This window comes from Cimex lectularius, unplaced genomic scaffold (genome assembly GCF_000648675.2).
Source record: "Cimex lectularius strain Harlan isolate CLEC.00 unplaced genomic scaffold, Clec_2.1 scaffold151, whole genome shotgun sequence".
NCBI classification, from domain to species: Eukaryota; Metazoa; Arthropoda; class Insecta; order Hemiptera; family Cimicidae; genus Cimex; species Cimex lectularius.
In genome coordinates, this window is record NW_019392786.1 from 140,648 (window position 1) to 152,494 (window position 11,847).

The window sequence follows — 11,847 nt, forward strand, 5'->3', positions numbered from 1 at the left end:
CTAACAATTTATTACAAGGTTTTGCTCAAAATTGTGCATTAAGAACAAAAGATGCGTTGCGATTGTGATAGTGATTATTGTGATCAACGCTGTGGACTGTACGCGACGTGTGCTTGCGTCGGATAGATGTGCACACCCCACCAAAACGTGGTGTGTGTTCCCGGCTTTATAGTTTGGAAAGTTAGGGCGTGAAATGACCTTAGCCGTTAAAACGCCCTTAAAAAATTAATAATAATAATAATAGATATGATAATAATAGGTCCGCCGTCCGCGTGGATAACTCTAACCTCTTATTGAACGTTTGAGATAATGAGATAGTCATCGGGACAAAAAAAACGATAAATCAGATGTAATGAATAGAATAAAAACTCCAACGAGGAAATATAAATTAATTATTGTATTAATAATAAACTTTAGGCAATATAAAATATGAACGTGTGTCTCGAAAACAATTTGAACTTTTAGCCATTCCTCCATTTTCTAGAGACGATACAGCTGTTTTAATGTTTTTAATAATTCACAATGTATATAATATTTTCTGGTGTATTTTAAAAGAAAAATATAAATAGTCCTTATTAATATTTTTTTATATTTATATGGTAAGTAAGTTTCTAATAAAACAACTTTTGTTTAAAATTGTTTACTTTGCCAATTTCAGCCTGAGAAATAACCCCGTAAATTACAGTTTATAATTGAATGGCTACATTTTCTATATAATCCGAAATTGAATTTGAACAATTATTCTTTAGTCGAAATAGTGTGTCTAGTGATGACAGATGACACGTGGAGGCATATTACTCATTTGTTATTTCAACGGTTGGAAAATCCAATTGGCTGTGCACTAACTCACGATTCCATGATTGTTTCTCTGTGTGCTTACATGATTTTAGCTCTTGACTTTTTATGTTGAGTTATTTTATTTTATAAAAATGGATCCTAAATATAAAAGTATTTAGGATAAGTTTCTGGGCAGGAAACTCGTTTGTTATTGAGACAGAGAGGGAATTGTTGGTCTTGTTATTCGCCGTTTTTCGGTCTGCCGGCCGGGTCATCAAGAAAAAATCGAGAATCGAATAAAACAGGAAAGAGCGTTTTCCACGGGATTTAGGCTACCGCCCTTAGGTAAGCTTCGTGTTTTTTGTTCGAGGGTTCCTGCGGCTTTATGTTCCGTAAGCAGTTTATGTGTTTCAATGAAAGTGTATTTTATTATTTCCATAAGAACTTTCGGCCCGGAGTGCTTATCACGTAGACAACTAGGTTGAAAAGCTTCAGGGTTAATTAAAAACGAGGTGCGTTAATTTTCTTTGGAACTTTGTTTTTTGAGAAATTTTTGTGTCTTTAACCTTAAAAAATGGGCAGAGAAGACAAAGAAGTTTGGAAAAGTAATTTTTTCACGAAATTAATTCAATTGTTAGAGGAGTATCCGAAATTGTTTATAGTCGGAGCCGATAATGTTGGTTCTAACCAGATGCAGCAGATAAGATTGGCCCTGAGGGGGCAGGCGATCATCCTAATGGGAAAGAAGACGATGATGAGGAAAGCTATCAGGAGTCACATCGAGAGGAATCCCGCATTGGAAAATCTCCTTCCTCACGTAAAAGGCAACGTGGGCTTCGTTTTCACAAAGGAAGAACTTTCGGATGTCAGGTCGAAAATACTTGAGAACAAAGTAAGGGCGCCGGCAAAAGCGGGTGCGCTAGCACCATGCGATGTTACTATTCCAGCGCAGAACACGGGGATAGGGCCGGAGAAAACGTCCTTTTTCCAAGCACTTTCGATAGCGACCAAAGTGTCTAAAGGGACCATCGAGATCATAAACAACGTACATATTCTAAAGGAAGGAGATAAAGTCGGGGCTTCGGAGGCTACTTTGCTCAACATGCTCAACATATCGCCGTTTTCATACGGCCTTTCCGTTGTCATGGTATACGACTCCGGCACGTGCTTCCTCCCCGGAATCCTCGACATAACTAAAGAAGACATCCACAAGGTCTTCGTATCGGGTGCTCGAAACGTGGCGTCCGTCTGCTTGGAGATCGGCTACCCGACCGTCGCGTCCACGCCGCACAGCATCGCCAACGGTTTCAAGAGAATTCTGGCCATCGCGGCCGAGACCGACATCGTGTTCGAGGAGGCGAGGACCATCAAGGAATTCCTGAAGGATCCTGGCAAATTCGCAGCGGCTCCTGCACCCGTCAAGGAGGAAAAAGGGAAACAGGAAACTTGCGCCAGCTCTCCCAATCCACCACCCAAAGAGGAATCTGAATCTTCCGACGACGATCTCGGTTTCGGCCTTTTTGATTGAGTAATCTCAAATCAACAATTAAAGAGAAGATATTAATTCAAATTGAATTGCTCAATTTACATGTTTTTTCTTCAATAAATGAGTTAACTTGTAATGATTTTATATAATTTTAGATGTGTTTTATAGCCATTTTAAAATCTCAAATTTTGGCCATTTCTTTTAAATATGAATTTTATTTTTACAAGTTTGATCTCTTAAAAACATATTGTAGTGCAAATTTCTTAGATTTACTTTTAATTAAAGAACAGCATTTTCACAAATTACATTTCAAATTATTTTGTTCTGAGAAAATATTAGAAAATTAGATATGTAATCGACAAATGTTTGTATCCACATCTTATAAATTGATTTTTCAATAAAACTTGAAGAAAAATGTAGTTTTTTTTGTATTGAGGATAATTCTCCCTTAATTTACCTTAACTATTTTGCCGATTATGAATTAAATTGTTCAGTAAAGCACAAATAGACTTATCTTGTGGGACAGTCAAAATTAAACTTAAAATCGGTATTGTTGAAAAACAGGATGGGCAGAGTTGATTATATTCAAAAATTTAGTAATGTACAATGTTTTAAAAACTTAACAATTATTACTTAATAACCTTCATTTATACAATAAACAAATCCTCGTATATCATTAATTATAACATATAATCTGCTTAAGAAATCCTTTCAATAAAAATGTCTTGGTTATAATTACAAAATGAATAAAAGGATTGAAAATTTCTACAGTGATTCATTTTGTTTTTCAAGGATAAAAAAAGGCTTAATTATATAATATTTGTACCTTACTGCAACGTTCATTATTAGTTTCATGAAAAGAATTCTCTTCAATGTTTATACAAGTGCAAAAGACTAAAAAAGTTCAAATATTTCCTATTCGATAAAATTTACAATTGAAAACATGTTTATGCCTCAGTTTCAGTTTTAACAACACCTGTGTCATATTTTTAATACCGAATCTTTCCAGGATGTTTAAGACAATGATAATTATTATCCTCACCCTTGCCATTATTAATGTAAGTGAATAAGTACAAAAAAATTATAACGCTGATATCACATATGGAAATATCAACACGCACAGAAAAATTTCACATTTTGATTAGAATTTTTTTTCTATCTTGACAATAGGTAGAATATGAAAATGTGTGATAAATAGATTAAATAAAACTAATGGAACACTTTAATGTGAAAGAAGTATTAATTAGGCAAAAACTATATTTTAACTAATATAATCAATTTGTGAGATTTTTTCTTGAGGTTTGTGGAGTGATGAACCTGTAGTTTTCTAATTTATAAAATAAATTCTAAATAAATAATCTACTAAACGTTTATTTTTTTATTTAAGGTTAGCAAGACAATCGATAATAAACTGGTTAGTGACATCAGTAAAGTAGTTGCCAAATACACTACCATCCTTGATGCCACTTTGCATAATATGGAACGCAAAATTAAGAGGAAAATCGTGGAAGCAAAAGCGTCAAAAAACCGAACCGTCATTAAATGCACAACCACCATGACGAACAATATTAGAAACGATTTCAAATTGTTTATTTACAACACTAAACTTTTCAACTACAAAAGGGAATTAATAATCTCTGTTGTACAACTTATTATACCATCATTTAGTGAAAATTATGAAAGTGCAAAGTTCACATATGAGAACATTGTTGCCCTTGGTGAGTTTTTCGACGCTCAAGAGAATGTCACATATAACACTGTCCTAGATGAATATTTGTCTCAAACAAAAATTTGTAATAAGTAATTTGTATACAATTTATTTATTTATTTATTTTCTTACACAGATCACCTTTCATCAGAATTTTACTGAACTGCCTCTATTTTCTGTCATTGTTAAATTTAAAAAAAAATGTATGAAAAAATGAAATAAAGTTAGCTTGAAAAGAGTTTTTATTTTATTGTTTGTCCTACACATTACTTAAAACTTTTCCTATTTCACAAAATGAATCAATTTCAAAACATGGTGACCCATAGATATTATTTAAATAAAGAAAACTATATATTAGAAAGTTAGACGGGTGTTGAAAGCTCGATTCTGGACATGTACCTACTCGGATTTCGGCAGACTGAGGTCAGACCTTGGTTTTATCCGTCTGCCGAAGTTAGGCTCCAGTGGCCAACATCTAGGTCATTTCATCGTCAGTTTTTAAATCTAATCCCACTCACTCTTAAATATATTATTTCATATTTACATACCTTTCACTCAATTTGGGTGTTGGAGTTGTTGGTATTTTTCTATCACTCTTATAAATAATTGAGGATTGATTGTATGATGACTATAACCCTTCCACACTACACACTCAAACTAAAAAACACATCCACTTTCAATAAACACCAAAGGGAACAAAATAAGATATCTCTTAGCACTAAATACACTAAATGCCCTGTTTACTTAAAAAATCAGAACAGAGGACCCAAATACTCTATGCTGTGCTCAAGCAAAATTCTCATATTGGGTGGCATTCTTACACACTCTATATGGAGCCAAGGAATGACACATTTCAATTAAATCAGACACATTGAGCAACATACGGCCAAGAATCAACTTTGACTGGCCAATTCTTAATCAAGTAATGGTGATCCTTCGTCTAAGATTCACATACTCTACGGGCTACCATCGATTTCTTGATAAAATCATATTCAATCATCCAAGTAAAAGCTGGATCTTGCCAATGCCAAATTATCCATAAGTCATGAACCATCATCATTGCCCGTACAGATTCAATCAATACTAACTGCGATTCTCTGCCAATCCAATATACCGACGCAGAAAAAAAAAAGTTTAAGAGTTAATTGATACAAGTGTTTCAGAATGCAAAGTAAACATTCCAATATTAAATAAAATTAACATTTCAAATAACGTTTTATTTACGAACCCACCTGTTGTAATGGTAAACACAGCACTACAGTACAACACGAAAGAAACTTTATATTAAAGAAGTACTCGGACAAAATGTTTAAAATTTTTATATTTTTGACATTCACCTTTGCTGTTGCTTTTGTAAGTTTTTCCATTTATAGTTTAACTGTATAATTAACCATAAGTGCATGTGCGTGCATGTGAGTGTGTCTGTGTCTGTGCCAAAGGGCATTTGTGTGTACAGTAAAGTTGACAAATTGAAAGTAGATTTGCCTCATTAAATTTTGACTCAGAGCAAAAATGTCAACTTTTTGTTATATCATAAAAACTTAACTGTTCATGAAGATTATGATTATAAATTATTGCTGCTTGTATCACTAATTGCTATTTACATCAGTTAACTCATATCTACCACCTTAATTTGATGTATTTTTAAGGCAGAGAATGAAGATTATGATGATTTGCTGAAGGATATTAGTCAAACAATTAACGATATTGAGACGGTCACAAATAAAGTTCTGAATTTTATGGAAGGCAATATTAAAAAAAAACTCGTGGATGTAAGGGAGACACGTTCTCAAAAAATCGGAAGATGCATCGTCCAGGCGACAAACCATATCAGGAATCACTTCAAACTGTTTGTCTATCACTCTAATGTTTTCACCTTGGAAAGGTCGTTAATTTTATCTATGCTACAATTGATACTGACACCATCTGAAGAAACTGCTAAGAAAGCGAAATTCGACTATGAAAACCTTAGCGCCATACTCGAAATGTTGGATTCTCATGATGGGTTTAATATGTTAGCGACTGGTGTTAAATATAGTTCTCTAATAAATAATTGTTATAAAAAAGGTGAAAATAACTAAGTAGTATGAAATGTGATTAAATAAATATTAATTTGAATTGGATCATTTTTAATGATTCTACCTGTCGTCATATTATTCACATACAGAGCATTACAATTTTCTGTCAATTATTGTTACGATGAAAAACAAAAATTATTAATACTTCATTAAATAAAAATATATATTTCAAATTTACAAACAAATAATTGTTAGGAAATTAAAAGACTATTCAATTAACTATATTTATCTCTTACCAATTTCCCTCATCTGTGTTATAAAAAAAAATTAGATAATTTAAATACCTAAACATTTTTTTAAAATCTTATGTGGAATGAATGTACAATTGCTACTCCTGCCAATTAATTGAACAATATCCATACAAAAGCTATCAGATGGTTTACAAGTTATTTTTTACATAAATTTTTGGCAAGGTAGAAACTTGATCATCATCTGGCAATGAGCCTCAAAAATAAATGTTTTAAAAATGAAGAGTAGAGTATCTGATTATTACGGTCTGAACATTTTTTTGCCATGGTCAAACATAGAATTATCTTTAAATAATGTCAGGGGACTGCGGTAGTTGAGAGGTCAGCGTGATAGACTCTTGGCTCTAGACCCTGCAGATGTGGGTTCGATTCACACCCCCTGGCAATTTTTTTCACACAACCCTTCCCCCCCCCCTAAAAAAAAAGAATATGCTTGGCATATGAGATATAACATTCCTTGGCTAATATGCAAAGTTCATATATTTAAAATGTAAATACATAAATAGAAGTATATTTTTGTTTCCCTAGTTGAGATATTTGAAGAACTTTTGGATTGTTTTGCTCCTGGTGAATTCATCATTGGTATGTTCATTCTTTCTTCATCCATCTGTTCAGTTCCACTTTTAACATGGTGGAATGATTTAATCATACATTTGACATAATCATGTTAGGTTTTTTTTTATTTATTTAATTATAAAGGCATACAACCACGATGGGTCAAAACTGCGTTGATGATGAATTAATCGATGAGAAAAGAAAACAGAGAGCGATAGGCCAGGAGGGCAGGGACATCAAGAGCGGGCGCACCCCCATAACGAACCGGACACCACAAGACCACGCAAGAACCAGACACCCAAACTGGCTCCTCTACACACAAGACCTTTTGTGGTGAGACAGTGGCAGACTTCTCAGAGGGCTGCACATGGTGTGCCAGCATCCGCAGCCCTCCCAAGTTCCGGGGTTCAAATTCAACCCAGAGGCCAACCCCACCCACCCCCGGCACCGGCCCCCCAGGAGCCGCGCCCGCTCCCAAGTCCACCCCGCCTTCCTACACATTGTTTGTCACAATTTATCGGTCAACCCAGTTTCAGTTAGGAACTCAAAAAGCTTTCTAATGTTAGCTGGGGAATCTTTTAAAATTTCGATCACATTGTTTCCAAGCTTATGTTTGACCCGAAGGTCTTCGTAGTTTCTGCATGTTGACAGATTATTTCACCACAAGTTGTGCATCTTGGGGGAGGTTCTCTGGCCATTAGGTAACCATGTGTTAGTCTTGTGTGGCCTATCCTGAGCCTGGCCAGCACGGTTTCTTCTTTTCAAGATCTTTGCATTGCCGTGTCCCACTGTCTGACACTTTCCTTAATTTCTGTGAGTTTGTTATCCTTGATATTTCGCCATTCTGATTGCCAGAGGTTCCAAATTTTTCCTTAAAGAAACACAGCAAACTCTTACATCAATGGTAAATACCATTCGATGCAGCACATTCTGCTCGGCCAGCCTCCTCGTTACCTTTTATACCACAGTGACCTGGGACGCATAAAAAACTAACTGCTGTACTCATACTACTTTTTATAGCAAGTTTAAAGATGAAATATGATCTTTTCTAAGTTTTACAAGTGGGGTGACCTTAGCAAAATTTTCAGGTATCAGGAAAGTGTGACCACATAAGTATATGGTTAATAATGTCAAATAGATCATTGACGAATCAATCATTACCAATAATTAAAATACTATAAATATAATGAGCGAGAAGAAAGTGAAAATAATTAGGTCTAATGTCGGTTTATGCGCAAAATTAAAAAGATTTAGCCAATTTTCTTTGGACTTTTTTTAAAATCTATTAATTTACTTATTTGATTAAAGTTGGTGGAACAATGTTAATTTATTAAACGTAGGATTACCAAATTTTTCAACAAAGATTTTATTTGCTTAAAAGAAAAATTAAATTGTAAAATGAAAATGCTTCTTTTTATTGTCTAAAATATAGGAAGAAACCCGTGCATTGTTTGGTTTTTGTTTTTTTTTTGTTAGTACAGGTGGTGATGAAAAAATTATGTTTTTCATCAGAGTTGACATTAGCATTTACAAAATAATCATTTTTAAATGACACATCAGATAGTGGAACCAACGCAGTAAAACAGTACATTAGGACTTGGAAGCTTTTTGATTTTACTTTTAATTGATTCGTTATATTCCCACAATGAACAGGATCGTATATATTTTGGCTCTAACCATTGCATCAGCATTTGTAAGTACAGTTCATAAAATAAAAATATTAACATCCATAATTTTCATTAATTAAATTGCACTTTAATAGTTGAATAACCATTTGCTTGGATGAAGGAAATCCATATCAGTTCAGCAATAATCCATTTAAAATATTTGCAAAATATACTGTTTATTCGTACCAAAGGATACAAAGTTTAAAAATTTGGTATCTAGAATTTTTTGGTGGTTTTAAATGAAATTAAGTAACTTATATAGTCTAGTCGCATGGTCTAACATGTGTGCTTATATGTCATCAATGTTTCTCATGAACAAATACATATTCATGCCAGTGAACAAATTTTTATTGTTTTCTTTAATATCATATTGTCTATTTTGTATTAAAGGCAGAGACCGATGAAGAAAAATTTAATACAATGCGGAAAGAAGTTAGCAAGATGATTTTGAACATTGAGATCACAACTACAGGCTTAATTTGGATCCTTGAGAGCAAGTTTCAGGAAAAACTCAATGCAGTAAAAAACGAGTCGTATACTTTATCAAACTGTACAACCATAACTACAACAGAAGCACGGAGAAATATGGTGCTGAACATTTACAACTCTAAACTGTTCAAAGTGGAAAAACTGTTGCTAGCATTTCTTCATTCGTTGAATATGAATGTGAAGCGTAAAATTTTCAACTATCAGAAAAAAGTATTTGAAGAAAGAAAGAAACTTCTTCCAGAAGCAACTGATAATTACAAAGTAATTATGGCAGGAGTTGGCTTAAAATATTATTATAACTTGAATAAGTGTTACAATAAAAAATTAAAAACGACAGAATTAGAAAAAGAAAAATTAGAGAAATGATTATTTACACAAAATTGAAATAAGTGTTCACTAGTTTGAATTTGTGTTATAAATTATTTTGTAAATATTTGAAGGATTTAATGTTGTGGAATGTAGTCAAATAAAAAGGACAAAAAATGGTAGAAAAACTCTTTTTAATATTATTTACTTTTATACATTTTTTTTATTTTGTTTATTTCTTTTTAATTGGAAGAGTTCCTTTCTAAGCACTACAGCTATAGCTTACTGCACTCCTTCTTGGCTCCATTTTTGGGGGCTTGCAATGTGTAAATTGAGCCCTTGGCGTGCTGGTGTTCTTCCATTGAAGAACTCATTTCCAAAGAGTATCAGGATCAAATTCAGGGTTGCTGAGATCCAATCCCACCCAGACCTTCCACTGGTCCGCTTAGGCATCAGAAAAAACTCCAGAACAACAATGGGAATCGAACCCAGAACCACGGGATCAACTAGCCGAGTGTCTGACACCTTAACCATTTCACTACCGCAGTCCCCAAAAAAGAAAAAATATTGTTAACAGAGTTAAAAAATGATCATACAGGTATCAACATTCTGGTAAACAAAAACTGAAAACGGTATTGTTGTATAGTATTGTTCTAAAAATTGAAGAAAAAATAAAAGCTATTCTCAAAAATGAATATTTTCCAAAACAAACCAAACTGTAGTTGAATGCTACATTAAAGCAGGACCTTTTAAAATAAAAACTGTGAATTTTAAAATATTAATTTCTGTGAGTAGAGGTAAAATATTAAAATCTAAATGCTATATAAATTACCTTAACTGTAACCTGCAGTTATTTTTGTAGCCCTGATGATTTAATAAATCAAATCTAATTGACAAAAAAGGAAGCTTCATTTAAAATTTCCTTTCTAACAAATTGTAGAAAAACAAGCCAAAATAAAAAACGACTATTTTGTACATCTCGCATTCTCTGAATGAACTTGTATGTAAAAGTTCTAAATATTATCGATAAATAATGTCAAACTATCTCTCTTGTTAAATAAAATAAATGAAAACTTGTTGAACAGTTTGATTTTTCATACTACATAAAAGTCCAAGGGGAACATGAAATTATAGACTTGGCTAGTTCTACTCGAGTGAAGACTAGGCCAAAGGGTGACAAAATTTGTCTAAATTCTTTCTTCTGGACTGAGGAGTCAGACCAGACTATCTAAATTAAATAGGGCAGTGAAATAGTTGTTTTATACATACAATAATAAATTACCAGCATATCTCAAGAATCACTCCATCCCTGGTGCTGGTGATCCGTAGTCAGACTTTGGTCTTATTCGTCCAGCTGATGGTTGGGCTCCAGGGGCTATCAACAGCTAGATCTTTTCAGCCGCCAATACAATCAATTCCTAAATCCAAACTCACTCATTCTTAAATACATTCTAATTTTCACACCATTCACTCAATTAGGGTGGTGGAGTACTCCATATTCCTCCCTTTACACCTTTTCTATAATGTGTAACCTAATTGAGGGTTTATTTATTTATTTACGGATCGAAATCCACTATAAAAAAAGACATTTTACAATAACAAAAAATATAAATGATATATGTAAAAATACAAATAATATATATAAAAAGATAAGGACGTATATACATGGTAATAATATAAATGGTAAATATAAATGATAAATATAAAAATACAATTAAAGAGTAAAAAACTGAACAACAAAAATGAAAGACATAATTACTAACCAAATAAGGCAGAGGAAACAAAATAAAGCTGAAAGACAATTGAAACTTCAATAACTAGGTACATATTTAATGAAAATAACGCTCTTTGTAAATATATAATAAGACTAGAGTGCGAGAATTAGTTGAACCAGTAAATGAAATAAATTGTAATAATTTTGTACAGTATGAATATAAAAGCATTCAACTAAAGTTGTAGGATATGGTTTTTCACAGATTGCACAGAACTATTGAAGAAGTCAATGCTATTGCAGATGTTGTTACTCTTGATCATCATTCTGTGTAGAGGAGAAGAGAGCATGTAGTTAGAGCTTTGAAATTCAATATAAAATAATTTATAGGTTTTAAGAGAGTGCGAATGGACATGTAGCTGTAGTTGAGAGAGGAGAGAANTTTTTAAGTTTATTACAAATAATAGAATCAAATCTTTTGGAGAACATGGATTGAATAGATATTGGTCTGTAATTGAAAACATTAGATCTATCGACAGCTTTATGTAGAGGAATGACAAAAGTGCTTTTCCACGCATTGGGGAAAATACCTGTTTTTAACGACTGGTTCAGAATATAGTGTATAGTGTTGATGGGGTATTCAATATTTCACAGGAAGCAGGAAAGTATTCATGCTATTAAATACATTCACACATAACACATGTTAGGGACACAAAACTATCAGTAATATATATAATAAAACATACCTCTAAAAACCAAAACTGGAGGCCCAAATACTCACTGCTGTGCTCAAGCACAATTCTCATATCAGGTGGCATTCCT

General features: G+C 33.1%; 1 pseudogene; it reads left to right on the forward strand.

The window, feature by feature from the left end:
* Positions 1 to 802: 802 nt before the first annotated feature.
* Positions 803 to 2,399, forward strand: LOC106662651 (annotated as a pseudogene).
* The last annotated feature ends 9,448 nt before the right edge of the window (positions 2,400 to 11,847 follow it).